The sequence below is a fragment of the Balaenoptera ricei genome, chromosome 19 (genome assembly GCF_028023285.1).
Source record: "Balaenoptera ricei isolate mBalRic1 chromosome 19, mBalRic1.hap2, whole genome shotgun sequence".
Taxonomy (NCBI): Eukaryota; Metazoa; Chordata; class Mammalia; order Artiodactyla; family Balaenopteridae; genus Balaenoptera; species Balaenoptera ricei.
The window spans coordinates 43,297,576-43,324,880 of record NC_082657.1 but is presented as its reverse complement, the minus strand read 5'-3'; the positions used below and the strand labels follow the sequence as shown (position 1 = coordinate 43,324,880).

The 27,305-nt window shown below is 48.7% G+C and overlaps 1 long non-coding RNA gene across 3 annotated transcripts in view; it reads left to right on the top strand.

The window, feature by feature from the left end:
- Positions 1 to 27,305, top strand: part of LOC132353424 (uncharacterized) — a 600,229-nt gene that overhangs the window by 509,846 nt on the left and 63,078 nt on the right. For 2 of the 3 annotated variants that reach the window (XR_009499025.1, XR_009499023.1), the window contains 2 exons: positions 8,418 to 8,870; positions 9,742 to 9,858. This is a non-coding gene — a long non-coding RNA (uncharacterized LOC132353424). Of the gene's footprint in view, positions 1 to 8,417; positions 8,871 to 9,741; positions 9,859 to 23,673; positions 23,884 to 27,305 lie in introns of those variants that run through there. The other variant, XR_009499024.1, reaches the window with a different exon arrangement.

Below are 27,305 nucleotides of genomic sequence, written 5' to 3'. Positions count from 1 at the left end.
ATTTTCCATACCTGCTGGTGACTTGGTCTGTCAAGAGGCTTTCTAGAGATGTATGAAAGGAAGGGCCTGGGGGAATGTGTTAATTTGAGATTGTCTTTTGAGAAAGGGTGAAAGGAGGTATGTCACAAATGTAGGCTATTCCAGAGCTTCTTAAACTTTAATGTGGACATGAATTACCTGGGTGATCTTTCTGAAATGCAGTAAGTCTGGGGAGAGGCCTGAGATTCTGCAGCTCTAACAAACCCCCAGGTGATGCTGATGCAGCTGGTCTGTGGACCACACAAGCTCACCCAACCAGCTATTTTACCATTTAGGAAACTGTGGTCCCAAGAGGGTGAGGGAAGAGGTCAGGGCTGCTTCACCATCAACTTGACAAGTCACTCGGTGCAAGGATTTCATTAACAATTGCTAATTCCTCTGTGTCTCATTCTGCTCCCTTTAGCCAATCTCTTTGCCCCTGTACCTGGCTTGCATCTACCAACCTTTTTAACTGGAGGCATCTCAGAACTGATGTCCACTTCAATTCTGGTGTGTTTAGAACCTGACTACAAGAAAGAACTATTATTTGCCTTCTCATTTTTGATCCTTCTGGAATATTCTTAAAGATTCTGCTGGAGGTCACACCCTGCTGAGAACTGAACCTTAACCGAGGACAATAGAATAGGTGGATAGTCCCTGAAAGGTCTATTTCCTTTGAGCAAACCTCATTTATTTATGGAAATCCTGCTGTTGGAGGAAAAACTAACCAGACTCTACATGGCCTGTCATGGCTTAAGAGAGAGGAGTGGGGCTTCATTTTTTGGTAGATAACCTCCGAGTTGAGAAAAAGTTTTTTATTTATTTTAATAATTAATTTATTTATTTTTTGGCTGTGTTGGGTCTTTGTTGCTGCGCGCGGGCTTTCTCTAGTTGCGGCGAGCAGGGGCTACTCTTTGTTGCGGTGCATGGGCTTCTCATTGTGGTGGCTTCTCTTGTTGCGGAGCATGGGCTCTAGGAGCACAGGCTTCAGTAGTTGTGGCACTCGGGCTCAGTAGTTGTGGCTCGCGGGCTCTAGAGTGCAGGCTCAGTAGTTGTGGCGCACAGGCTTAGTTGCTCCGCGGCATGTGGGATCTTCCCGGACCAGGGCTCGAACCCATGTCCCCTACATTGGCAGGTGGATTCTTAACCACTGTGCCACCAGGGAAGTCCAACAAAAAGTTTTTTAAATCCAGCCTAAATAACAGCAAGGGGAAGGGTGGTGGGGAGGGGGCTTCTTTCCTTCCCCTCAGTAACTGAGACATCTCACTTTGGCATAATTATATTGTCAAACAGAAGATGCTTCAAGTAATTAGGAACATAATTAGTCAAGCTTTTCTGCTCTCTGTGTTCTCGACTAAAACACAATCCTTGTATCCAGTGCCCTTTGCAGCACGGGACAGTCTTTAACAAGAAACACTTTCTTCTTCTTTTGCTTTTATTGAACAAAAAGAGAAAAGGAAAATACAGGGTCTTTCAGGGATCAGAAAGGCTACTTATTCGATTTCAGTTAACAAAAATCACCGTTGAGGAAAGATAAAATTAGGAAACGTATAACGTGACTTTGGCCAAGGTTACTGCTGCTGTTATTACTATTATTAATAATAGTAGTAGTATAATCTCTTAGAACTTGGTGTTCTCAGAGTTCATGAATTTGCTCTCTGACAGTCTTTTCATCAGATACAGACAAGCCTTGGATGTTTCAGCTGATTTTCCAGAGCTTGTAAAGAAGTCTCTTGATACCTCAAGTCTTCCCTGCCAAGAAAAGCAGAGATGTGAATGAGGTCAAATAGGCTGTGGTCTCTTCCAGGAGAGGAACTTGGTTTTTGTCCATAAAATGCCCTTGACCTATGGTGGGTATCCAGTAAGTGGTGACTCCACCAGTGGAAACTGGTATGTGACTGGGCCATATGGACTTGGGATGAAATGGGGCATGGTACCATTTCCCGAGCCCTTGGACAAGAGTTTCACCAAGGCCTTTATACACATGAGCTCACTGAATTCTCAGAGCCTTCTGACCGACAGGTATTATCATCACAATTGATTGAGAAGAAAAGTGAGCTCAGTGAGGGCCCCAGTACAGCAGCTGGATGAGCCTGTTTCTCAGGCCCAGCTCACACCCACAGGATGGAGGGAGCTCTGGTCTCTCTCCAGCCCGGCCCTCGCTAGATCCCTACCACTCCAGGGCTCACAGCTGCTCCTGCATTTAATCTGGCTGTGGCTTCTTTCTCCTCTCCTAGTTCTGTATTTGACTTCCCGACTCTCTGGCGTCTGGGGCCTGGCAGGGGCGGTGGGGAGGTGGGGCACTGTGATCCAATGAAAAGACAGCAGACCCTGGAATCAGACATATCTAGATTTGAACCTAAGCTCTACTTACCCTGAAGCAAATTACTTCATCTTCTTGATCCTTGGTTTTGCAGTCTGTTAAATAGGAATAAACGTATGGATGGACAGATTGATAGATGGATAGATAGATGGATTAATTAAAAACAAATAATTAATAGGAAGGTGACGGGTGAGTGGATAAGACATGTTGGCACTAACATGCCTAAATGGGTAAGAGTGATATTTCCTTTAAGAAAACTAGATGCTACATCTTTGGTTCAGGATAAAAGGGCTCAGGAGAGCAATGCATTGGAGAAACAAGGTTAGAACCCAGCCGGGGCCTTTGGCTTGGTTTTATTTCAGGTCAACATTTACCAGGTTTGTGCTAAGGAACATGAGGGAGATGCTTCATAAAAACAGGGTTCTGGGGCTTCCCTGGTGGCGCAGTGGTTGAGAATCTGCCTGCCAGTGCAGGGGACACGGGTTCGAGCCCTGGTCTGGGAAGATCCCACATGCCACGGAGCAACTGGGCCCGTGAGCCACAATTACTGAGCCTGCGCGTCTGGAGCCTGTGCTCCGCAACAAGAGAGGCCGCGATGGTGAGAGGCCCGCGCACCGCGATGAGGAGTGGTCCCCACTTGCCGCAACTAGAGAAAGCCCTCGCACAGAAACGAAGACTCAACACAGTCATAAATAAATAAATAAAAGAACGTGAATTTCTTTTAAAAAAAAAAAAACAGGGTTCCATGGTCCAAGGTCTTTGGGAAATTGAACCTACTCTTGGAGATTCACATATACAAAAGCATATTGAGGCCTTTGAGAAGTCTTAACAAAAACTTGTTTTATTATAATAATACTTATTATTGTTTAAAATCAGTGATTCTGCAAAATGTGCTCATGCAGCCTCTTTCAAATATTGCTTGTTAGTTCAAGAGGAACCCCATCCTGTAGGGCTTGTATTTTATATGCAATATAACTATATGGCCAAGATTACACAGCACTCTCAATGTTGTATCCAATGTTGGTGGTCATCAAGAATCACACACATGCTTTGGATGCATCCTCCCAAATGATCGTGTGATAGAATTAGGACTGTTGTTACTACCGCTGTTTCACAGATGAATGAATGGCACGCAGGCAGGTGGAGCGGGTTGTCTGAGTCCACACAGCTTACAATGGACGAGTTTAACTCCAACCCCGGTCACCCAATGCCAAGTTTGTTCTCTTAGGTCCACATGTGCTCCCACCCACAGTCACAGAGGTCTCTGGTGCCTGCTTGGTGATGTCTCAATGGCAGATCTGTTGAAACAGATCTGGGTAGCCCCACGCACTTCACTTTGCGTATGTGGAAATACCGAGTGTGCTTCATCGCCTGACAAGCAGCTCTCCAGCAAAGGATAAGGGAGCAAGAGAGAATGATCGCACTAATGAAGGCAATACACTTCCCAGGACTTGTAGAGCACTTTGCAGTTCTATGAGTGCTTTCACACATGGCACCCCTTTTGATCCTCACAGCAACCCAACACATAAGCTGGGCTGGCAACTTCTGTCCTCATCTGACAGGGGAGAAAACCACTGTGCAGCAAGGTGAAGGAAAGAGCAAAACCTCACACGGTACATCAGTGGCAAGCCCATCACCCAATTCCACCTCCTCTTTCCTGACTCATTCTAATATTTGCATTGCCATCCAGTAGAGGACATCGTAGAAACAAATTTGTCTCTTGCCAGTGTCCACTCTTTCCTCCTTCCCTCTTCTGTTCTTTCCTCCTTCCTTCCTTTAAAATGAAAATTTCAAAATCCAGAAATATGCAAAGAGAACAGTCATTCATAATCCCACCATCCAGAGATAACTACTATCTATTTGCTTCTAGTAATTGTTTTATGCACGTTTGCCTGTTATTAAATTTTCTCAAAAGCATAATTTTAAATGTCTGCAATGAATTTCATTTTATTTTACTTAACATTACCCATCTTTTGTTGTCGGCCATTTAGAATGTTTTCACATTTTCTATAATTTAAATAACATGATAAACATCATTATACATAAGTCTTTGTGAACTTTAAAAAAAAACACTGTCCTTGAGATAAATTTCTTGAATGAAATTTTAAAGCCAAAGTGTTGCCAGATATTTAAGACTTTGGATAGATATTCGAAATTGCCATCCCGAAAAGTTTTACCAATTTTACAGCTCCATGAGCAACAGTTTTCTGCACTTACTATTATTCTTTTTGAACTTTTAAAAGTTCACAGGCATTGTTTTAATTTCTATTTCTTTAATTACCAGTTTGGATGATTTTCTCTTTTTAAATAGTCATTTTTGGTTGGTCATTTTTATTTCTTCTTTTGCCAATTTCCTGCTCATGTCCTTTCTTATGATTCTCATTACAATTATGATTATTTTGCTTTGGCTATGCTTTTCTTATTAATATCTTAGGAATCTTTATATATTAAGGGAACTAATATTTATGTGGCAAATAATGTTTTTCCTTAGGTTGAAATCGTAGTGAGTTGAACACTATGAGCCATGTTGGGTTTTTTCCCTTTTTTTATTGAAGTGTAGATGAGTTACAACGTTGTGCCAGTCTCTGCTGTGCACTATGAGCCATGAATGGATGAAGAAGACAATTCTAGTGACAAAGGAAAGTTATGCAAAGAAGGGATTGGTGGTTCTGTGTTAATCTCATTTCATGGAGAGGTAAACCGAGACTCAGAGAGGTCCAGTAACTTGCCACAGGTCACACAGCACAAAACATCAGAAATGTTATTTGAACCCAGGTCTGTCTGTCTCCAACTTCCGTGTACTTTCCACTGTGTGGCATCTTGGCATCCCAGAGGGAGGTGGTGATCAAAGTGATGTTGCAGATATAAATCTGTTGCAGTCCACAGAAAAGACCAGACAAGGAAAGAGACAGGAGAGTGAAGAAAACAATTAGGGGTTGAGAATGGGAGTCCTCAAAGAAATACGTTCAAAGATGTGAAGGCAAAGGTCTTCATTCATAAAAGGGAGATGGAGTAACATGGCCAAGCTCCTTTCCTCACCCCCACCTTGCATCACCCCCATCAGCACCCAACCTTGGGTGCTTTTAAAGCCACTCTTGGCTTTCTTTGTGCTAAGATCTCTCTAGATTCATTTTCTTAAGAAGACAGACACGGAGTAAACTTTTGGGCGGTACCATTTCCAGTATTTCGGATTCCTGCTTTCTCTCTCGCGCGCGCATTCCTATGTCTTTTTATTTATTCTTCTTAAACTGCTGAGTCTGATAAATTAGGGCTATTAAGAGACTGTTATTCTGTCCTGAGTTACTATTTTGAGAGCTAAAAACACTCATAAATATATGGATGTTCCGACTGTAAATGGATATATTTTAGCCAGTGAAAAATTCATTTCCTCTAATACACGTTTTTAAAGTGTCCTCCTGAAATTCTGCACGATATCTCACCATGATCTTTCACTGTCCCTCCCATTTTTATCCGATAAAAGCAGATCCATCATCGTTGTGGTTCCTTTTTCTCTGCACCATAAATAACAGCTGGGGAAGGGGAGCATCTCCCACAATACAGCGGCTTCGTATTTTAACCAATTTTGGAATTTATTGTTAAGCCTTCTTGGGATGGGCACCAAAAGTACCTGCATGCCCATCAGTTATCTCATGACCTTTCTCGTTTTGGACAAAAAGGCACTCAAAGCAGAGTGAATTTTGCGTCTGATTTCAGCCTGACTTTGTGGATGGAAGATGGGATATGGTAGGTTGTCATACACCCAGGATCTTCTGGGCCAGCCTCAGTTTTTGATTATGGGCCCAGTGAAATTATTGAGAGCTACCTTTTTTACTCTCAAAAGTGTCCTGGCTTGGATGATAAATGACATGATCACTGTAGATGTAGGTTTAGAAACCCAGTGTCCTATATTGCCTCTCATCTTTTCCCTATTTCCCATCAGATGCTCATTCTGTGTGTTGAAACCTCCCTTCCCTTCCATCAACCACTCATCATAGGCAGGAGACTTCGAATGAGAGGTAACATCTCCAGGCTGGCAGAAAAGAAAGAGAGAGAGAAAGAAAGAAACATGATGTTAGTTCCCACCGTGTGCAAGGCCCTATGCGAGAGGCTTTTCAAAAAAGTCATGCTTTCATTCTAAGGGCAGCCCCCACGAGGTACTGTAATTCATCAATATCAAGAGGCATATTTTTTCATTCATTAATGTCTGGAAATTGGGCTGTGCCTTATCACTGATGTCATCTTATAATTGCTGTTGGTCCTGTAGCATCGTGATGTACTTGTCATTGGCTGTGCTTGTACAAGCATCAAAACCCACAGAATGGGTGTCGGCAGCTTGGATGAAAATCCTAGAAGCATTCTAGGAGCATTCTTTTAGACCCCAGGAATCAAACAATTGTGGAGAAAGGGATGCAGAATTGGCCAGTCAGAGCTATTTAGCAATATCTGGGGGGCAGACATCAATAGTAGACCAGTGCTACGTTGCTGCAAAGCCAGATTAAACACTCAGCAAACACGACTTTTGGCTCTTTTAAGGATTCTTGTAAGAAATGCTGCGTTACCAATAATCTTGATGACACGGAGGGCCGGGGAAAGTTACGTATCTGATGATTTTGGATGGCAAAGTGACTCTGAATGTGAAGAACATTTAGGAATACTTCAACCAATTTGATTCACTTATCAGTTTTCCTTTTTATGTGTGCCCAAGAGTGACATGGGATAACATCTGTGCCAATTAAATCTCAAAGAGATTTTAAACTAATTATGAAATGAAAATTCCAAGAGAAAAAAATAACATCGGGTCAAAGGTTTTTGGAAGTCTTCTTTCTTTCTTAGTGGTATATAAGAAAACAGGTGTCCTGCAGTTGATGGTGTCTTCTGGTGAGTAACTAGTAATATACTAGTTACTCCTGAGCCCATTTCACAGGTGAAACTAGAAAGATGTGTTTTGTTTTCCCTAAGACGAGGCAGTTAGCTAGTGGCCATGCAGGAGCAGGGTTGGAATGACTCAAGAAACTGACTTAGATAACAGTCATAGCGTTGCTACGAAGTGCCAGACAACGTCTGGGAGACCCAGCAGTGAAGGAAACAGGTTCGGCCCCTGCCCTCACAGAGCTTCCCATCCTGGGAGTAGAAGGAGGGACTGGGGGAACAAAGAGGCGGGTAATTGTTACGTCCTGAAGGGTCTGATGGTAGCAAGAGAATCAGCCCTGAACCTGGGGCTCTGGGGTAGCACCCAGGAGGAAGGGGCTCCCAAGTCATGGCCTGGAGAGTAAGGAGGGATTATTAGTCAAGCAAGAGCTCCTCCTCTCCCTGTTCCACGCAGCGGGAGAGCAAGTACAAATCCCTGGTGATGCCGCTGCCAGCATCCTTTGCATGAGTGCGCCACTCGGCCTTCTGGAGTTGTTGATGGAGACTGGCTGGGCAGTGCCCTGTGAGAGAGCCGCAGCTCTCCTGTGGAGAAATAAGAGGAACTTCCCTGCGTCCTGATGCTTTGGACCTTGGTTTCCGTAATTCTCACAGAAGTAGGGGGTTGGCATTAAAAACTCCAATCTGAAGGTGAGAAAAAACAAAGTCCCAAGTGCTAACCTGCTGTGCCCAAGGTCATACAGGTCATAAGTGATGTAGGTAAGGCGTGAACCCCAGTGGATTTCACTCAAAGTGAGTTTGTGCCAAATATCAAAGTAGGTCACACACTCCGGGTCAAGAGGAGACGCAGGATCCATTTGACTTCAGCCCCCCACACCGTGGTGTTTGGGGTGGAGAGGGAAACAGAGGCGCCACAGGGGAGAGGTGACCTGCCCGGGTCACACACGGCCAAGGTCAAGCTAGGAAGTGAGGTGTCAAGGGGCGTCTTCTCCACTCACTCGTATGTCCGTGACTTTTATCAACTTGTATTTAAGGATCATCCAAGCAGAGCAAACCACAGCTTTAAAGCAATTACTTGGTGATGATCAGGAGGGGCTGAGGGGATTCTGTTTGCTTATTTGTGTGAACCTAAAATGCCTGCTTTCTTAATTAAGCTTTAACTCTGGGTTTTGCCTCAAGCTTTCCTTTTTTTCCCCCCCCTCTTTAACAGGTCTCAGCCTTCCTCCATCACTGAAGGCCTTGGGCATTGCCTGTTTGATTTCTCTCTTCTGAGAAGCATCTGCTCCTGCCCCACCACTGAGGATACCTCCCTTTTTTAGCCCCAGTCCTCAGCTGCTTTTAATTTCATGATTATCAGCCACGAGGAATCGGTTTCTTGATGACTCAGGAGCGAGGGACGCTGGGAGTTCTCTACCTGGGGCTTCTTCCTCAAGAACTCATCCCAAGTCCCCTGCAAGGGAGCAGCCTTCCCTGATCAGCACTGAGTCTGTTTGAGGTGCTCCAGGTCTGGCCGTCATGGCCCTGGTGACCTCGTGGTTTTTTTGGCTTTAAATCTCCAGCAACCGGCAAAGCATCCGGTACGCAGGGGATGCTTGATAGATACTTCTTGAACAAATGAATTCATGGAGGAGTGAATGGACAAATAAACCAGGCCAGTGTTCAGGTGAGTCCAAGTGTCTGGAGGGGGTGTTGGCGGCGGGGGAGTTGTCACCTGTCTTATCAAGTGATATTGTTAGGAATCGCTTATCACAGATGGAAATGTTTAGAGACGTTTAATAGTCACGTGTTGCAATATCTGTATACCCAGCCTCCTCGGCTGGACATAATTTATGCATCAGTTCCTTCCTAGCCTTATGGAGAGGCATTTAACCCTGCTTGCTGGCTTTAAGAATTTGGTTGTGTCCTTAGCTCACTTCTCACCCCTAATCAGGAACCCCTTAGAAATAAGGGGTGTTGCGTTCCTCATTCATAAAGTATTTACTAGACAACAACTGTGCTCCCTGTTAGAGGCACGGGGCTGAGGCAGACAGACACGGGATCCTTGCCTCTGGAGACCTTTTTTTTGTTTGTTTTCTTTAAACATCTTTATTGGAGTATAATTGCTTTACAATGGTGTGTTGGTTTCTGCTTTACAACAAAGTGCATCAGCTATACATATACATATATCCCCATATCTCTTCCCTCTTGCGTCTCCCTCCCTCCCCCCCTCCATATCCCACCCCTCTAGGTGGTCACAAAGCACCGAGCTGATCTCCCTGTGCTATGCGGCTGCTTCCCACTAGTTATCTATTTTACATTTGGTAGTGTGTATATGTCCATGCCACTCTCTCACTTTGTCCCAGCTTACCCTTCCCCCTCCCCGTGTCCTCAAGTCCGTTCTCTAGTAGGTCTGCGTTTTTATTTTCCTGTCTTGCTCCTAGGTTCTTCATGACCTTTTTTTTTTTTTTTTTTTTTTTTAGATTCCATATATATGTGTTAGCATACGGTATTTGTTTTTCTCTTTCTGACTTACTTTGCTCTGTATGACCTTTAAGGCACTGGGAGAGAAGTTGGGCGCATTCCGATGGGCGAGGTGTGGATTTCTATGGGAACATGCAGCAGAGGCACCTAAGAAGGACTTGTGTCATCAGAAGAGGCTCCCCGAGGAACAGGTGCGTGCCTGTTAGTCAACAGAGGGGAGGGAGAGAGTGTGTGGGGTTCTCCGTTACTGTGTAACTAGCTGCCCCAAAACTTAGTGGTTAAGACGGCCACCATTTTGCTGCATCTCACCATTCTGTGAGTCAGGAGTTTGGATAGGGCTCACTTGGGGGATTCTTCTGCCCCATGTGGCATTAATTGAGGTCCTTTGAGAGTATTCAGCTGGAGGCTAATCTGGTCTGGTGGATCCAAGAGGGCTTCCCTCTCACGCCCGGGGCCTCGGAGGGGGCAGTTGGCGGCCGGCCTCTCCAGCAGGCAGGCAGCTTTCTTGCAGGCCACACAGAGGTCCAACAGAGAGGGGGTGGCAGCTGCCAGTCTCTTAAGGTTTGGGGCCACAAGCTGGCGGGGCGTTCCTTCCCCGAGCCTGCCCAGATTCAAGGGGAGAGGACGAAGGCCGCCGCTTGTTGATGGAGACGGGCCAAGGCGTCCGTGGCCGTCTGGAATCTGCCATCGTGGAGAGCTGGAAAGTGGGTTCCAGGCAGAGTGCAGAGGTGAGAGCCTGACCCAGTGGGGGTGATTGGAAGCGAGCCCTCAGAGGCCGGACCCGAGGCTGCAGGGGCCGCAGTCGGGGACCAGGCTTCAGAGCGGGCAGAGGTCAAGCAGAGCAGGCCTTGTTGGGACGTGTCATGGAGTGTGGGATTTACCCTGGGGACAACAGGAAGGCCCTGAAGGAGTCTGAGCAGGGCTGTGACTCGATCTGCTTTGTAGTTGAGGAGGATCACTCCGGTGGCCTTGTGGGGAATGGGGGAAGACGTTTGCGGAGGGAGCCAGTGACACTGGCATGGAGGATGGGGTTGAAGTCATGCAGGTGAAAGAGATGGATGCCTTCAAACAGGCAGGGGTGGTGGGAACGGCTAGACAGAGGGGGGTGTTAGGGACACGGGTGCAGAGCAGGACTTAGCACCCCGCCGGCCCCTGTCTCTGGCTGCCCAGCCTCGCTCCTGCATGTCAGAGAAGACCCCATCCTATGCCACCCCAGTGACAAACGTCTGGGCAGCAGTGTGCACGTTGGCCCTGCACACACAGTTGTGCAAGCAGCTGAGTTTTTTTTTAATTTTTTAAATTTAATTTTTTATTTTTGTAACATCTTTTTTGGAGTATAATTGCTTTACAATGTTGTGTTAGTTTCTGCTGTATAACAAAGTGAATCAGCTATATGTATACATATATCCCCTCCCTCTTGCATCTCCCTCCCACCCTCCCTATCCCACCCTCCCTATCCCACCCCTCTAGGTGGACACAAAGTACCTAGCTGATCTCCCCAAGCAATGCAGCTGCTCCCCACTAGCTATCTCTTTTACATTTGGTAGTGTATATATGTCAATGCTAGTCTCTCACTTCGTCCCAGTTTACCCTCACCCCTCCCCATGTCCTCAAGTCCATTCTCTACGTCTGTGTCTTTATTCCTGTCCTGCCCTTAGGTTCATCAGAACCTTTTTTTTTTTTTTTTTTTTTTAAGATTCCATATATATGTGTTAGCATACGGTATTTGTTTTTCTCTTTCTGACTTACTTCACTCTGTATGACAGACTCTAGGTCCATCCACCTCACTACAAATAACTCAATTTCATTTCTTTTTATGGCTGAGTAATATTCCATTGTATATATGTGCCATATCTTCTTTATCCATTCATCTGTTGATGGACACTTAGGTTGCTTCCATGTCGTGGCTATTGTAAATAGAGCTGCAGTGAACATTGTGGTACATGTCTCTTATTGAATTACGGTTTTCTCACGGTATAAGGCAGTTGAGTTTTAATCCCAGCATTTCAAGCATCAGTCAGCTTCCCGTACTTGAAAAATGGGGACGATAGTATTAAATGTGACAAACATTTAACCATCTCTGAAGCTGTGATCTCGGTAGCAGCTGGGAAGAAATGATAAAGTGGCGACAAGGACGGAAATCAGATTTCCTGTTGGAGAAGTTGAGAAAACGTTTCCTTTTTCTAAACAGAGAGGTTTTCATTGACCCGATTCATTTCAAACCTTCATGGGCTTATTTTGGAACCCTCAAATCCAGAATTGGTAGGCTTGAGGGTTTCCTTCTCCCCAGATTGGTCCCCTACGTTCCAGGGAGGTGAGAAGACCCACAGAGCATCAAGCCTGCATCAGGCGTGCTTGGATTTGAAACCCTCCCCGGCTGAGTCACTTACCCTTCTGAGCGTCAGTTTCCTTATTCGTAGAATGAGAATAACTGCTTTCCACTCCACATCGGTGGTGTGAACATCCCATGTGATACTGCGGACAGCTGGACAGGTGCTGCTACACTGACCCTCACAAACATTCTACGTGTTCATTCAGGGCCTTCCTCGTGCAAATGTGAGGGAATAGAGGCTCCAAGGGGTCAAGCAGTGTATCCACCCAAGATCACCTCCAAGAAGAGGTTTGAAGCTCTGCGATGGTGACACAGGTGACACTTTCTCTCTGGCTCTGGAACACAGCACTCGGAGAGTGGATGGGAGTCATGTGGAAGCAAGTGTGAACTCTATTCACGGAGTATCTTCCTTGCAAGTAGTTACACAGGCACGTGCATGTGTGGTAGTGAGCTCCCCATCACCAGAAGTGTTCAAACAGAAGCTGGAGTCACCCGGTCAGAACTCTGGTTGAGAGAATTTTGTGACTCACGTGAAGGATCAGAGCAGCCCGGCTTGGAGAGTCTACAGAACCATAAAATACATGTTTCCTGAACAAATGCTGAAATCACCCCAAAGGGTTATTTATAGCCAGCCCCTCGACGGTGGATCCTTTGCTTGGTGGCTTAGTGTCAGGATGAATTGGCTCTCTGAGGGGTGGCTGGCCGTGCCTCCAGACACAGCCGGGGCCAGCTGGATTTCCTAGAACACCTTGGACCACAACAAACAGATCACATTCCCCTGCGTACAGGTGGGCTTCTGCCAATTCCATTAGGCCTCTGTGATGGAGGCCAAGCTGGACTCGCCACGGCTTCCCGGGGTGTATCCGGTTTCTCCACCAACAGGGAAACATGAGGAGACCCCATCTACCATCACGCTGTGGAGAAGGACTGACAGTAACTAACTCTCCTCTGAAACGAGTGGGCTAGCCGGGCCCTGGGGCCGAAACCACAGTGTAATGGAGTGTGTTTGATTTTAAATTCAGCATTCCTCCCTCCTGTCTCTCTTACTCTGGCCCCTGCACCCACCCAATGCAAGTTTGTCTCACTTTAACGGCTTGGTCATCTCGCTCGGGGGTCAGAAAGCTTTTTCTTAAAGGACCAGAGAGTACATATTTTCAGCTTTGCAGGCCATACGGCGTCTGTCACAACTACTCAACCCTGCTGCCATTGTGCAGAGAGGGCTGTGGACAATATGTGAATAAATAAGCACCACCATGTTATAAGTACAGCCATAGACAAGACATAAATACATAAATAAATACAGCCCCAGGTAATATGCAAATACATGGGCGTGGATAAAATTGCATTTACAAAAAGAGGCAGCAGGCTAGATTTGGCCTGTGGGCCTCAGTTTCCTGACCCATCATTTCTAGCTGGTCCTCAACAAATCAAGAGGAAAATAACGTACATGCCTTATGCCGAGGCGTGGTGGTGCGGGAGTTAACAAATTCACTCCGCAAAGTGGGACGGCAGCATCAGTCTCACCGTAACAAGGTCTGGGGAGACCGTCGGAAAGGCAGAGTCTCAGCACCTCCCTTCTCCTCTTTCTCCTCTGCCTAAACCTCCTCCCCGCAGTTAGAATCTGCATTTTCACAAAATTTTCCAAATGATTCACATACACATTCAAGTTTGGAAAATGCTGCGTTATGAGAGAGAGCAATCTTCGGCGTCGTGATTAACACCTGAGTTTAAATAATTTGTGTGTGTGTGTGTTTGTCATTGTTATTGCTGATGGTACAGTGAGGTAGAGAGTAAGTACTCTAAATGTTTAGACTCTGCCAATAGAGGATCAGTGGAGAGAGGGTAATTGTGAGACTTCTTTTGATAAGTATTGTGATGATGGCTAATCTTTGCAATTTTGGGCATTTTCCAAACTGATCTAACAAATGAAATTCTCACAGTACCCCTTTGTATGCAAGGTCACAGCTCTGCACAGCTCCAGGCGTGCTCCTTACATGTGGCGCCCCCTGGATTTGTACAGTGCACAGCCTGTGCAGCTGTCCGCAGCAGCCCTGCCTGGAAGGCAGCTTCACAGACTCAGATTTTCTGACGTATAAACTGAGGCCAGCAGCTTGTGAGAAGAGGGGGATATGGAGGTCCGTTTTCAAGAATGATTCTGTAGTTGCATAAGGGAGGGGAAGAGGCGAACAACATTTATATAACGTTTGCCATCTCGGAGGCATTTTTTTTTTTAATTTTATTTATTTATTTAGTTAGTTAAGTTAGTTATGGCTGTGTTGGGTCTTCGTTTCTGTGCGAGGGCTTTCTCTAGTTGTGGCAAGCGGGGGCCACTCTTCATCGCGGTGCGCGGGCCTCTCACTATCGCGGCCTCTCTTGTTGCGGAGCACAGGCTCCAGACGCGCAGGCTCAGTAGTTGTGGCTCACGGGCCTAGTTGCTCTGCGGCATGTGGGATCTTCCCAGACCGGGGCTCGAACCTGTGTCCCCTGCATTGGCAGGCAGACTCTCAACCACTGCGCCACCAGGGAAGCCCATCGGAGGCATTTTTGCATTTTGATCCTCAGCATCCTGTGAGGTTGACAGGTATTACTGCTGTCGCTCCATCTTCTGCTTGAGAAAATTCAAGCTGAAGGGGGAGCCAGGACTCGCGCGTAGGCCTGCCCTTCCCCGCATCACGTCCCCATTTAGGGTGTCCTCCCCGAGCCTGATGCCACCCCTTTCCTCCCAGGTGTGCACCCCGCTCACTTTCTCCTGGCAGGAAGGTCGGAATGTGAATGGCCTGCAGGTGACCCAGATTGGGGTCTTTTCCTCTCCCTGACCTGACCTGAGCCTTGGAGAGGTAGCCCTGTGGGGCACGGATGGGGCCTTTGGAGTCAGGAGCATTGGATTCTGGGCTCACTCATCTCACTGTGGCCGCTGAGGAGCTGAGAGACCCTGGGTCATGACTTGTGCTTTCTGAGCCCATCCTGTCTCCTTGAAGGATGAAGGCGTTGTAGATGGACGCTCTCAAGCGGGCTGCCTGTGTCCAGTGGATGAGGTCTCTCTTCCTCCCCTTGACCGTGGATGTGCTGGCTGTCTTGTGTCCTCCTCAGGAGCAAGCAGGGCCCCGTGGCTTTCAGAGGCAGCCCCTAAGCCCTGTTTCGGTTCACATCCTTGTTCAGAGTCTCACTCTACCACGGGTCTAAGAAAACTGGCATTTCATTCCTTCTCATCTTTAGAAGATGAGGGGTGGTCCCTCCAGATCACACAGGAGTGAGCCAAGTTTCCTCTGCTCCCCCAGGACTGGCTGGCCCTTCTGGGAGAAGTCAGCACACAGCAGCTGGGGGAGCCGAGGGCCCCGTCCCTCTACAACAAGCTGTGTGACGGTGAGTGACTCGCTGCTCTTCTCGGAGCCCCAACCCCAAGCAGCCCCAATGAGGAAGAGCTGGGAACAGGTGAACCCTGGGAACGTAAGGGTCCAGAGCTGGTCTCCGCACGTACTGCTTGCCTGGGCCCACGCAGGTCCTATCACACGCCGTGTCGCTAATGTTCACCCCAAACCTAACGTCCTCCCACTTCACAGATGTCAGAACTGAATTTCAGATGTTCCATCACGTGCACAGGGGCACGCAGGGGCTAATTTTTGAGCAGCCCCTAAGCCTGACCCTTTCCCAGTAGGATCTGAGATGTGGTCTATGGGGTCTGTCGCTTTAGGGGATGCAGATGCGATGCGATTGTAAGGGAGCCGCTGGCTCACATACGGAAGCCGGCATCCGGCACCTTTATTATTTGCTTAGGGTTTTGCTGAAGTTCCTGCTCAAGATGAGACCATGAAAATCTGGCGTGACAACACCATTATTCAGGGTATCCGAAGCCCTTCATGTTTCTTCTCATGCTCACTGGTGTCTATGTCATTAAAATATATTGTGGATTAATATTTGAGCAGCCACGCAGGGTGCGCGTGTCACCAGGCCCCACGTTTCTCATCTATTTCCGCTCCCGCAACTCTCACCTCTCCCTTTGGGTTTCCTTTTACTCTCCCTTAGGCCTGCCCCATCTTGTCCACACACCCCCAATCAGGACGGACTGAAGAGCTCCGTCAGTGTAAACAGCCCCGAAACACTCTCGGCTTGTCCCCGCCCAGCCCAGCCCAGCCCAAGGCTGATTCCCCTTATACCCTGGAGCGCTCCTCCTGAGATAAACTCTCAGGCCCACTCTCTGCTTTTCCTTGGTTTGCATTCTATCCATGCCGTGGTCTGCTGAAATGACTCCTTGCTGTTTTACAAGGCAACTTGCTTGGCAGGTCCTCTGAGAGAGGCCATTGCCTGAGCTGGGGGACATCCTTCCCAAAACTCTCCCTTAGGTGGAATTTCATTTTGATCACAAGAGGCAGTAGCCTCTGTTCCAGAATTTCTCCCTGAGTAACCTCAGGCAAGTCTCTTAACCTCACTGACCCTCAGTTTTTTGTCTCTAAAATGGGGGTGATAACAGTACCTACTTTTGGGGGATTGTCGTGAGAATTGGATAAGATGATGATGCCTTTTAAATAAATAAATTTGGTACATGCTATAAACGTACCAAATGAATTATTTGAAAGTTGAAGTTTTTCCATTCTTTAAGTGTTTAGTTTTGTGAATTTATACATTTTTAATTTAAATTTTTGTTTCCGTCAGTATTCGCTGTGTTTAGCTAGAGGAGCTGGGAAGAAAAAAAGGAAATTTAAAGACTTATTTTAAAAAATTCACCAAAGTGAATAAATGCAAAAGAAACGTAGACCAACTTTCAAATGAGTTTTTTGTATATTTATAGCATTTCTATCTCTGAAGCTTAAGACTATGCTAAGACTTAGTAAGTGCTGCAGAAAGAGAAGCTCTTCTTTTATTATTTCTATCAGAGTCGTCACAATCACCATCATCATTCGGTCGAAGCAGTCGTAAAGGAAATCCTTCTTTGATATTAATTACTGGAGACCAAGCACCGGTGTTCTGTTTCTGCCGCTCCTTTCGTGCTGGTCTCGGGCCCCGAGGACTCCCATGCTGCTTCCTTCCACCTCCATCTTATAGAGCCTGGTTGCCATGCTGTTATAGGCCTGCATCCCTTGCTAAGATCTTTCTTCTCACCCCCTCACGAGCTCACCTAGTGAGCTTTCGTAAGACAAGGTGGACTCAGACTCGGGCAGGAAGCAGGGGGTGGGGGGCAGCGCTACAGAAAACTTGCACCCATGTTCCATCTTGAACGTAGATGTCAGTTCATCTCATCCGTATCCTTTCCCCAGATCCCACTCTGCCCTTGACCCTACCCATCACCGTCTCCATGTCAAGGACACGTCTCCTTGGACCGAGCACTCTCACCTCCTTCCTTATGGCCTCCACACCCCCGCTCAGCCTCCACCCATCCTCTCCCACCTACTTACTTCCACCCCGCGCATTCTGGAACCTCTGCTCCGTCCATTACAGCGCCCCCCTCAATGCATTAACCTCTTCATGGGATCCTTAACCCTCATGATTCCCCTGATGGAATATTCCTCCCCTCAAAGACCTCCACTTGGCAGGAACCCTCTCAAGTCTCAGAATTTGATGTCCAACAGAATACTGGGGATAAAAGAGATATGAAGTTTAGGAGGAAATCTTCTGCTTGTAGCCTCTGAGTTTGTAGTGATCTCAGCTACATGAGATGGATGTGAAGTGAATGAGTTTGTTCTTGAATGCTGAATGCCAGGGGTCTCTGTGGGATCCAGGAGGTAGTTGGACAGATGGGTCTGAACCTTCAAGAAGATGTCTACGTGGGCATTAACCTGGACCCCCTCAACCTGGAGGTGCTGGAAGGGCTGGTCAGGGAGACCACACTGCATGAGTGGAGAAGGGAAGAGGCTGGAGCCCAGGAGAAATACAAGAGAAGCTTGTCTGACAATGATTCTGAAAGGACTATGTCTGGGTTCACAGATGCCAAAAGGGGATGGAGATTCAGTGAAGTGGCACAGAGTGGCCAATGCTGGAGAGATGTCAAGATGGATGAAGACTGATGGAGGTGGCTCCTAGGAGACCAGCGGTGACGCTGGAACAAGCAGTGTCGGTTGGAGTGGGAGGGGGAGATGGGAGTAATGGCAGGGCAGAGTGAGAAGGTAGGATGGTGACTCTAGCCAAGATGGGTTGCAGCAGGAAGCTGGGTGTTGGTTAGAGAGGGAGAGATTTTTAGAGTAGCCGATGCTGAAGCAAAGGATGGAGAGGTGTGGCGGTTTGTGGTGTTTTGAGCTCTGCCACCTTCTGAAGATCTGATGGAAGCTCTGAGAGACCCACCTTCCCTGCAAACTTGACCCCCACAGAGATTTTACATCCTGTGGTGCAGAGTTTACAGACTCTCTGAAGCCTACCCGGGACCCCAGGAGGAGCCGCCAGGGTCAGGGAAGAAAGAAGGTGCTGGGCTGGGGGGCTGTGGTGCCTATCTGGGGACCCTCAGGCCTTTCCTGGGAGCCCTTGCTTCCTTCTCTCTCTGATTCAAGGCCACACTTCCTCTCTTTCACTAGGACTGTCCCCATTTTACAGGTGGGAAAACAGGCACGAGGGCTGGAGTTACCCTGCTTAACTCTCTTCAGCAGAGGCAGGAGGCAACCCAGCGCTGCTGAGTCACGTGGTCTAATTAGCCTCTAATTGAGTTCCCTCGCCTTCCTCTCCTGCGTCACAGTGACATTAAATTACAGGATTCAAACATATAATTTCCTAAACTTAAATGTGATTTATCTTAATAGGACTTTGTACCAGGTCACTTTATCATGCACAATGTCAGAGACCAGATCTATTATTCACAGGGACTATTACTGAATCAGAGAAGCTGGAGCTTGGAGCGACCTTGAAGGGTCAGCTTGTGTTCAACTCAGCTGCCCCCAACCCTGGGCAGCCCCTCGCCCCATGCTGGCAGCCTGTGAGTGGCAGCTGGGTTCAAGTGTGAGCAGCAAAGGAGAGGCCCAACCTTCACAAACCTCTCATCCTGCTTGGGGTCTAGCTTAAAGCCTTGTTGCTTGAAGTCTTCTCAAGTAAAGAGACTACGTGTATAATGCCGGTTCCACGCCTGCGTGCCTGGATTCTGGTCTGGCTAGTAACCAAGCTGGGCTGTTCACTAGATCAATGCGTCAGAGTCATAGTATCTCAGGGCAGGAAGATGGTGGGTATATCACATCATTCATTAATTCATCAGTTCATTCATTCAGTCATTTCATAGTTTAGAAAGGCCAGACTTGCTGTACAGATGGAGAAACAAAAACCAAGAGAGGAGAAGTGACTTGCCCAAGGTCACACTTGCCCAAGGGTAGCAGCAGAGCTTGGATTCAAACCCAGGCCTCCCCAGTCCCTGGCCAGGTCGTCTTGTCCTACCTCCAGATGACGTGTCCTCTTTGAAGGTGGCGGTAGGGGGGGTAGAGGGCTAATGTTTATCTCTGTGATGAATGGAATTCCGCTGGACAACTTGATCTTCAGCCTTTGTGACTTTGGGAAGACAGAGGGTGATCAAAAGAATATATTTTTCTAATGAAACACACCTTTGGAAATCCAATATACCACTCTGTCAGCCTCCGGAGTCAGGGGAGGACGGACGGGGAAGATCTGTTGTGAGCAAGCCTGCCGTTGACAAGTTGATCTAAATGTGTGCAAGCTGTTCAGTCTCTCCGAGCGCCAGCCAGACTCCAAATATGTGCTGAAGAAATCCAAATGCAGAGAGGTGGGGCTCGCATGGCAGTTCTGAGCTGCGGTTCTGGACCCAGGTCACTGGAGCTTGAACCCTGAAAGGCAGCTTGACCACTTAACTATCTGTGTGACCAGCCAGGAAGATACTCGCTGTCTTGATTTCCTGTTTGGTAAAGCTGGGGTAGTTGAACTTAGCTCATCAGGTTGTTTTGAGGATAAAGGAGAGAAGGGATGTAAAATGTGTAGCGTGGGGCTGGGTAGATAGACCGCGAACCCTCCACACTGCTGGCTTGTTTTGTATAACCCCAACCTGTAATGCTGGCTTTTATTAAACACACTGTTACCTTCTTTTCCCAAACCCAGAATGGACAGAGCACGGTCTTCCTGGGGCAGAATTTGGTAATCTCAGACACGTGCTCCTGAATTGAGTGGAGGAGTGGGTGTAACCCTCTGAGACCCTCAGTCTTTGCAAGACCCTTCCTCGTGGGCCCCAGGTTACAAGCTCATAAAACGAGGGAAGGAAGCCCCTTTAGTTTTCCTGTTCCTGGTGTGGGAGTGATATAGGTTCCTGTGTGTCAGGAGCAGTGCAGAAACCAGGGATGTTAAAGATGGCTTAGAACCAGGTGTTATGGTCTGAACTCGGCTGAGATAGATGCTTGTTTTCCATCTGGGACACCCGTGTGGACAGTGCTGCTGGGAGGTGGAGGGGATGTAGGGGCACCGGGGGCGGAGGGGCACAAATGTGAGAGGGCAGCTTTGTGGATTCTGGTCAGGAGGGGCTTCAGGGAGGAGGTGACGTGTGAGCTCATCATTGAAGGATGAGGAAGAGGTTCTGAGTTTTTAATTCAATTTGACAAAGATGGGAAGTTCCCTGAATTACTGCACAGATGGAGACTTAGATGTGGGAAGGACCTTGGCTCCAGGAATGGGGAACTCATAGGTTTGGCAGAGTGTGTGTGTGTGTGTGTGTGTGTGTGTGTGTGTGTGTGTGTGTGTGTAGCTTGGTTAATGCAGCAAGACGAGGAGGAAGCCCAGGCGCGGGTGGGGCTGGGAGAGAGGTGGCACTGAGCGTATGGCAGGCTTGGCATTTACTGCCTCAAATCAACAAGTCACTGCAGAAGAGGCAGCTAATCCATCAGGGGGCCTTCCAGAGGGTGTGATGCTTCAGCTGGAAGCTGAAGGCCTGGGGAACGGCTAAACCAGGCGGGGAGACTTGCAAGCACAGAATCCCAGGGCTTGCAGAGGATGGAGGGAGGACAGCTAGAGAGACAGACAGCCTTGTCCCCTTCAGCCCTGAGTTGAGGGTGAGAATGGAAGGGGGTGGTAGAGATAATGCACGGGCAGAAGTTGGGGCCAAATCACTCAGCACCTTACAAGCCCTGCATCCGCTAGGATCCAAGACAGGTCACAGGCAAGGGGTGGATGAGATCGGGGTTTCTTCGGCTCAAAACCCCCTCCCCAGCAGACTCGAGCTGCCTGGGCTCTCCCCTCTGCGCATCCCAGCAGACGATGCTGTTTGGTTGATTGGCCCTTGACTGTGCCATCTGTCTACCTGGGCACAGAGGATGCCAGTCATCACTTAGATTGTTAAATGCTCATAGAGACACCCCTGCCCCCCACCCCCGCGCCTTGCTGGGCCAAATGCAGATTTGTGGCTCGTTCTGTGGAATCCATTCTGCGCTACAAGAGTATGCTATTACGCAATGTTGATGGATGGCTAAGTCTAAAATATCCGTTCTGGAGTCCACTGAAGGATGAAATTCCTTGTTACTTTCATAGATTCTCTTGTCTTATTTTTTTCCCCCTGTGGAGGAACATAAAGCATGCGTATTTTTAGCTTAAAGCCTGGTCATTTTTCTAATCATACCTGAGTGAGAAGGAAAAGCCTTTTAGGGGGAGATGGTTTGATGAAGACAGTCGCAGCCTGGAAGGAGTCCCCTAAAGCACCCCCCTTCCAACCAGGGTCTCTAATTTGTCATGTTTCAGCTACGTCTGGACGCTGAGCGGCGGCTCAGGCTGTCGCAGCGTTCGTCAGTGGCACTGACGCTCCTCAGGACTCAGGACGTAACTGTTAGGCAGAGGTTGCCACGCAGTCCGGCCTAGACGCCCACCCAGGAAGGAAACAGGACCGGGGCTGAAGACTGGAGTCCTTGTTCCGCTCTCTCTCTGGTCGGCATGTCAGTGCTCTTGGGGATTTTATAAAATGTCCCAATGCTCCCTAATTCTGGACTGAAATACTTTGAACCCCACTAGCTGCACCTCTGTCCCACGTCCGTCATGATTCCCCACGGCCCAGCAGGTCCCGCCTTCTCCTTGTTTCTGCTAAATTAGCCTTTTCTGCTGGTCCCAGGTAGAATCATGCACTCCCTGCCTTTGGCCTCCAGCACAGCACCTGCCATGCACTGTGGCATTCATGCCTTTTTACGCCCAGTGCTGCCATCCTTTATGTCTTACCAACGTTTGGATCGTCTATGTACAGTTTCACTTGACACCAGAAAGACACATGCTGAAGGAATGAACACATGAGTGAACTGATGGAGAAGCACTTCCACCAACAGCCTAGAACCTGTTTCACTGTAAAGACTGTAGCTAACCCACGTGGAGCATCTCCCCTTGCCCATGCGTACATCACTGTGCCGTGTACACAGAATTTCACCTCCGGCGTCTCACTCAGCAGTGATATCATTAGCAGTGATGTCAGCGTACCCCACTCTGTGTGATGGAGTTTGAACTACATGCAGCAAGGCAGTGAGACAGACACAGACCTCGTCCTCTCGGAGCATAGAGTCTGGGTGGAGGTGGCCAATTGCACAGGGTACGGGGGTAGCAGAGTTCCGGGACAGGCAGAATGCAGGATGCCGTGGGAGCTCAGGACAGAGCCTCTCACTCACACTGGTCGTTCCTGGAGGGATCCCCAGGGAAGGGCTTTTTATACAGAGACAGGAATTCCAGCCCAGAAGCGTGCAGGAGGGTTCCAGGCAGAGGGAGCGCATGCAGGAAGGGCTGGGCACCCAGCGTGACTCTGGAGGGTATCCGGGCTGGAGGCCGTGGGCTGCTTTGATCTGGGTGGTTACAGCAGACCTAGCTGTGTCTGCTTCACCTCTGGATGCCTCCCCTTCCTTGGTCTGGTGCCGAAAGGCCAGAGGGAGCCCCTCTGCTCTCGGGGTGGGGGACCAGCCATGGGCAGTGCCCTGCATGCCTCCTCCTGGGGCTTCAGGGTGTGTCCTGGAGGGATGTTGTCCTCCTCAGTGAGTCAGCCCCGTTTTCTCATGTCGTCTCTCCTCCTCTGAACATTGTCCAGCCAGCAGCCCAGCCCACCTGTGAATTGCTAATCTCCCTGCAGCCCCCGAGGCCTCCCGGCATCACAGGGTACCCAGAAGGCAGGCACATGTGGCTGAACATCTCTTGCTATTGGTACCGATTTCAGTCTGTCACTTAACCTCTGAGGCTTTCTTCTCCCTTAGAATGGGAATAATGCACCCACTTCCTTGGCTTGTTTTGAGGATTAAATGCAAAAGCACATAGTAGGTGCTTTACGCCACCGCTGCTTTCCCTTCCTTTCCATTAACAGAATACCCAGAGCTCATGTACTGATCATTCAGCTCTGGCTAATCACGATGCCAGCACTTACAGAACGTCAGCACCTTGCCATGCACTTTGCCACATTGCACCCTCTGGCGATGTTGTAATGCCCACTTGACAGATTTGGAAACGGGCTCAAAAAGGTAGATTTACTTTCCTAGAGTCCCAAACTAGTAAGCTGGGAACCTGGCCCTGGCAGTGTGATCCAGGAGCCCTCGCTCCTCAACACCTCCCCAGACCTCGTCCCAGGCCCTCCTGAGCCGGCTTGGTGCAGAGGAGCTGGTGGGGCCCCGTTCACACACCTTTCAGTCCTTCTTGAGAAGGATGCTGTTAGCAGCTAACACTTGGCCGGGAGAAGCACACAGTTGTAAATAACCATCGTAGGAGAGCAGGAGGGCCATTCTTGACCCCACATCCTGACAAGTCGTTCTCTCCCCAGGCTCCCCTTTAATTTGGAGGAACATAAGCAGGCTTGTCGGATGCAAGCCTGCGTGCTGGGATTCAGCCAACAGACACGGGCAGTTGTTGATTACATCAAACGCGTCCCCAGGCCCATGGAGGAGGCGACCGCGTGTGCTACCAGCATCACGGTTCCCTCCAGGGCGAGGCTGCAGAGCTTTTCCAGGGGAATCCTGAGGTGGTCTGGCTCAAAGCCCGGCTGGCCTGTCTGCTTCTTCCGAAGAGACGATGACGGCCAGGAGTGCAGACTTCAATGCCTACGGATGCCAGGTGGGTTCCTGCGTCACCTCACTTCATTATCCCATAATACCCACTAGGGAGGCTTTATAGATGAACAAGCTGAAGCTCTAGGGGACTAATGATGTCACTGTCAGTCACACAGATTGTACTGGAGTCTAGATTCAAACTTCGGTCTGTCTGGACTCGAATCTATGCTGGTCTGCCTGTTTCCCAGCTGGGCACCCTCTTGGGGATACATGGTGCACGCCGAGATTGAGGTAGGAGCCGCTGGCTAGGAGTAGAGGCTGCCAGAGGTGCTTTCAAAGCCCAGAGCAAGACACGAGCAGTGGTCAAGCACGGGCGTCAGAGGCACGCTCTACCTCTCCATCTCACCGAAGCCTCACACCACCCTGTAAAGCGGGTGCTGTCATTGTGCCCATTTGACAGTGGAGGAAACTGAGGCCACTGTGGAATGAGAAAGGCTGGTCAGTGAGGCAGGGGTGGCGGGGCTCAGGTGAGGGGTCAGCACTGGGAGGTCTCCTCCAGGGGTCCTGGCGGTGGCAGGGCAAATGAGGTAGGCGACTGCTGTCTGTGCTTTGGAACTGAGGCAGCGGAGCGGGGACTCATGATCGAGACTGGTGCCTGGGAGCAGAGCACATGTCCCACGGGGGGACAGTCAAGGTGAGGGTAGCGACAGCTTTATCTCTAGGGAGGCGGTTATCCCAAGACTCAGTCTGGGACACGGAGTGGGGCTGCCTTTGGAATGAGGCAGAAGCCTAGTTCTCAGGCGGAGGCCTGGGGTCTGCACTCCCCTGCAGGGACTGAAGCCCACGTGCAGAGAGAGGACAAGTAGGGAAGTCAGCCCCAGGTGGGGGGCCTGCCCTTCTTCTGTGCGCTGGGCTGAGCCTCTCAGTTGGGTCCATCAGCCCCTGAGTGGGGCGGTGGAGAGGGGTGGGCAGGGCGGCAGCCGGCAGACAGGATGCGCCCATCCTCCGGCTCTCTGCTAAGTGTTCCATTTCTCCCGTCTCCTGCGAAGCAGGTGACTGCTGGCTTCTTCAGGGGAGTGGACCTCACTTCGTGGCTGGGCGCCGCATGGACTGAGGCACCATTCGTGCTTCCAGAAAAATGCCGGTTGGGGGACAGGGGAGGGGAGGGAAGGAGGAAGATGAGCCAGCCCTTCCCACCGCCTGGCTGAGCACTGCTCAGGTCTCCCGTGGTGAAGAAGAAAGGCTCGGGCTGCCTTTTCACAAAGCGCTCTGGATTTTCCCAGCACATTACAGAACGCCCCAGGGTCTCTGTCCTCTGGAAGAGAAATGCACAAGACATCAGAGGATGGGGGTTAAGTGGGAAGGAGGGAAGCAAAGACAGAGAATCAGAGAGCAGCAGCCATCCCTGGGCAGAGCCCCTGCTGGCCATGCCCACACGGAGCTGTCTCCGCACTCAGGGTTCCACATAGAGTCCGTTGCTGAGCCTTGCGAGACATGGCCTCTCTATCCTTTTGGCTAGAAATAATTGCTCTGCACCAGGCCCTGCCACGGTGAGGAGGGGGACTGGCATTAGGTAAGCTGGGTCTGCGTGGGGTCTCCGTGGAAGAGGAGGCATTGAGCCTGGTCTGCATTTCCTTTGTAAAAGGGTTTTTCCTCCCATGTAGGGCATGCCCTCTTGTCTGGTTCTGGCTCCCATCTATCACAACCCTAGGATCTTCCCTCCTCTGGCCACCCTTCTGCTTCGTGCATCTTGAATCTCAATCTCTCTCTCTCCCCCTCTCTCCAAATCACTCTGACCACAACCTACAAAAGTACTCAACTCCAACCCACGTTCAACAACAGATAGCACCTTTGCAACCTCCCAGCCTTGCATCCACCTACCTCCCTTTGAGACTCCTCTCCTTGCCTCATTCACTTCCCAGTCAACCATCTTAAAAGAACTATCTGCATTTATTTGCCCCATCATATTCTATTCTTGTGTCACTATCACTTTTACCACCCAACTCTATGGAAACAGTTTTCTAAAAATACCAGGGGACCCCCTAAGTGTCACATCCTGACTCACCACTTCTTATCCTACATTAGATGCTGTTGACTATGAGTTTGTGCTCCCAGCCCCTTTCTCCTGTGAATCTGGTGACCCATCCCTCTTCTGGTCCTTCTACTTCTCTGCCCGTTCCCTTGGGTGTTGATGGTCTTCAAGTTTTCATCCTCATTCCTCTGGTCTCACTGTCTTTTGCTGGAACAACCTCTGGAAGCCTACGGGCTTCTTCCACCATCTACCTACACACTTATGACACCAAAATCTCTTTCTCCTCAGCTCCACTCGGAACTTCACATTGATGTGTGGCTGTAGGGGAGCCAGAGTGATGCTTCTGATGAGCCAGGATTGGGGACTGCCAGGGTGGGTGTCTCAGAAAGATAGACTAATATGGGAGTTAAATGAGTTGTTGTGAATGTAGGCAAAACAATAGCCTTTTTAATTCCATTTAGATAGGAAGCAGAATTCAATTAGAAACTCATAGCCACATAGTTTTATTTGCCCACTTTCTAGCCTGCGCCTTTGTCATAAATTAGTTGACTATACATGCATGGGTTTATTTTTGGGTTCTCTGTTCTGTTCCATTGATCTGTGTTCACTTTTCTATGCCAGTACCATACTGTTCTGATTTTAATAGCTTTGTAATATAATTTGAAATAAGAGAGAGGGATGCCTCCAGCTTTGTACTTTTTTCTCAACATTGCTTTGGCTTATTTGGGGTCTTTTGTGATGCCATATAAATTTTAAGATTGTTTATTTCTATGAAAAATGCCATTGGAATTTTAATGGGACTCTGTAGATTGCTTTGGGTCGTATGGACATTTTTTTTAAAAATTAATTATTTTTTGGCTGCGTTGGGTCTTCGTTGCTGCGCACGGGCTTTCTCTAGTTGCGGTGAGCAGGAGCTACTCTTCGTTGTGGTGTGCGGGCTTCTCATTGCGGTGGCTTCTCTTGTTGTGGAGCACGGGCTCTAGGTGCATGGTCTTCAGTAGTTGTGGCGCGTGGGCCCAGTAGTTGTGGCTCGTGGGCTCTAGAGAGCAGGCTCAGTAATTGTGGTGCACGGGCTTAGTGGCTCTGCGTCATGTGGGATCTTCCGAGACCAGGGCTCAAACACGTGTCCCCTGCATTAGCAGGCAGATTCTTAACCACTGCGCCACCAGTGAAGTCCTGGACATTTTAACAATATTAATTTTTCCAGTCCAGGGGCATGGAATATCTTTCCATTTATTTGTGTTGCCTTCAATTTGTTTCATCAATGTTATATAGTTTTCATTGTACATACAGGTCTCTCACCTATTTGGTTAAATTTATTCCTAGGTATTGTATTCTTTTTGATGCAGTTGTAAATGGGATTGTTTTCTTCAT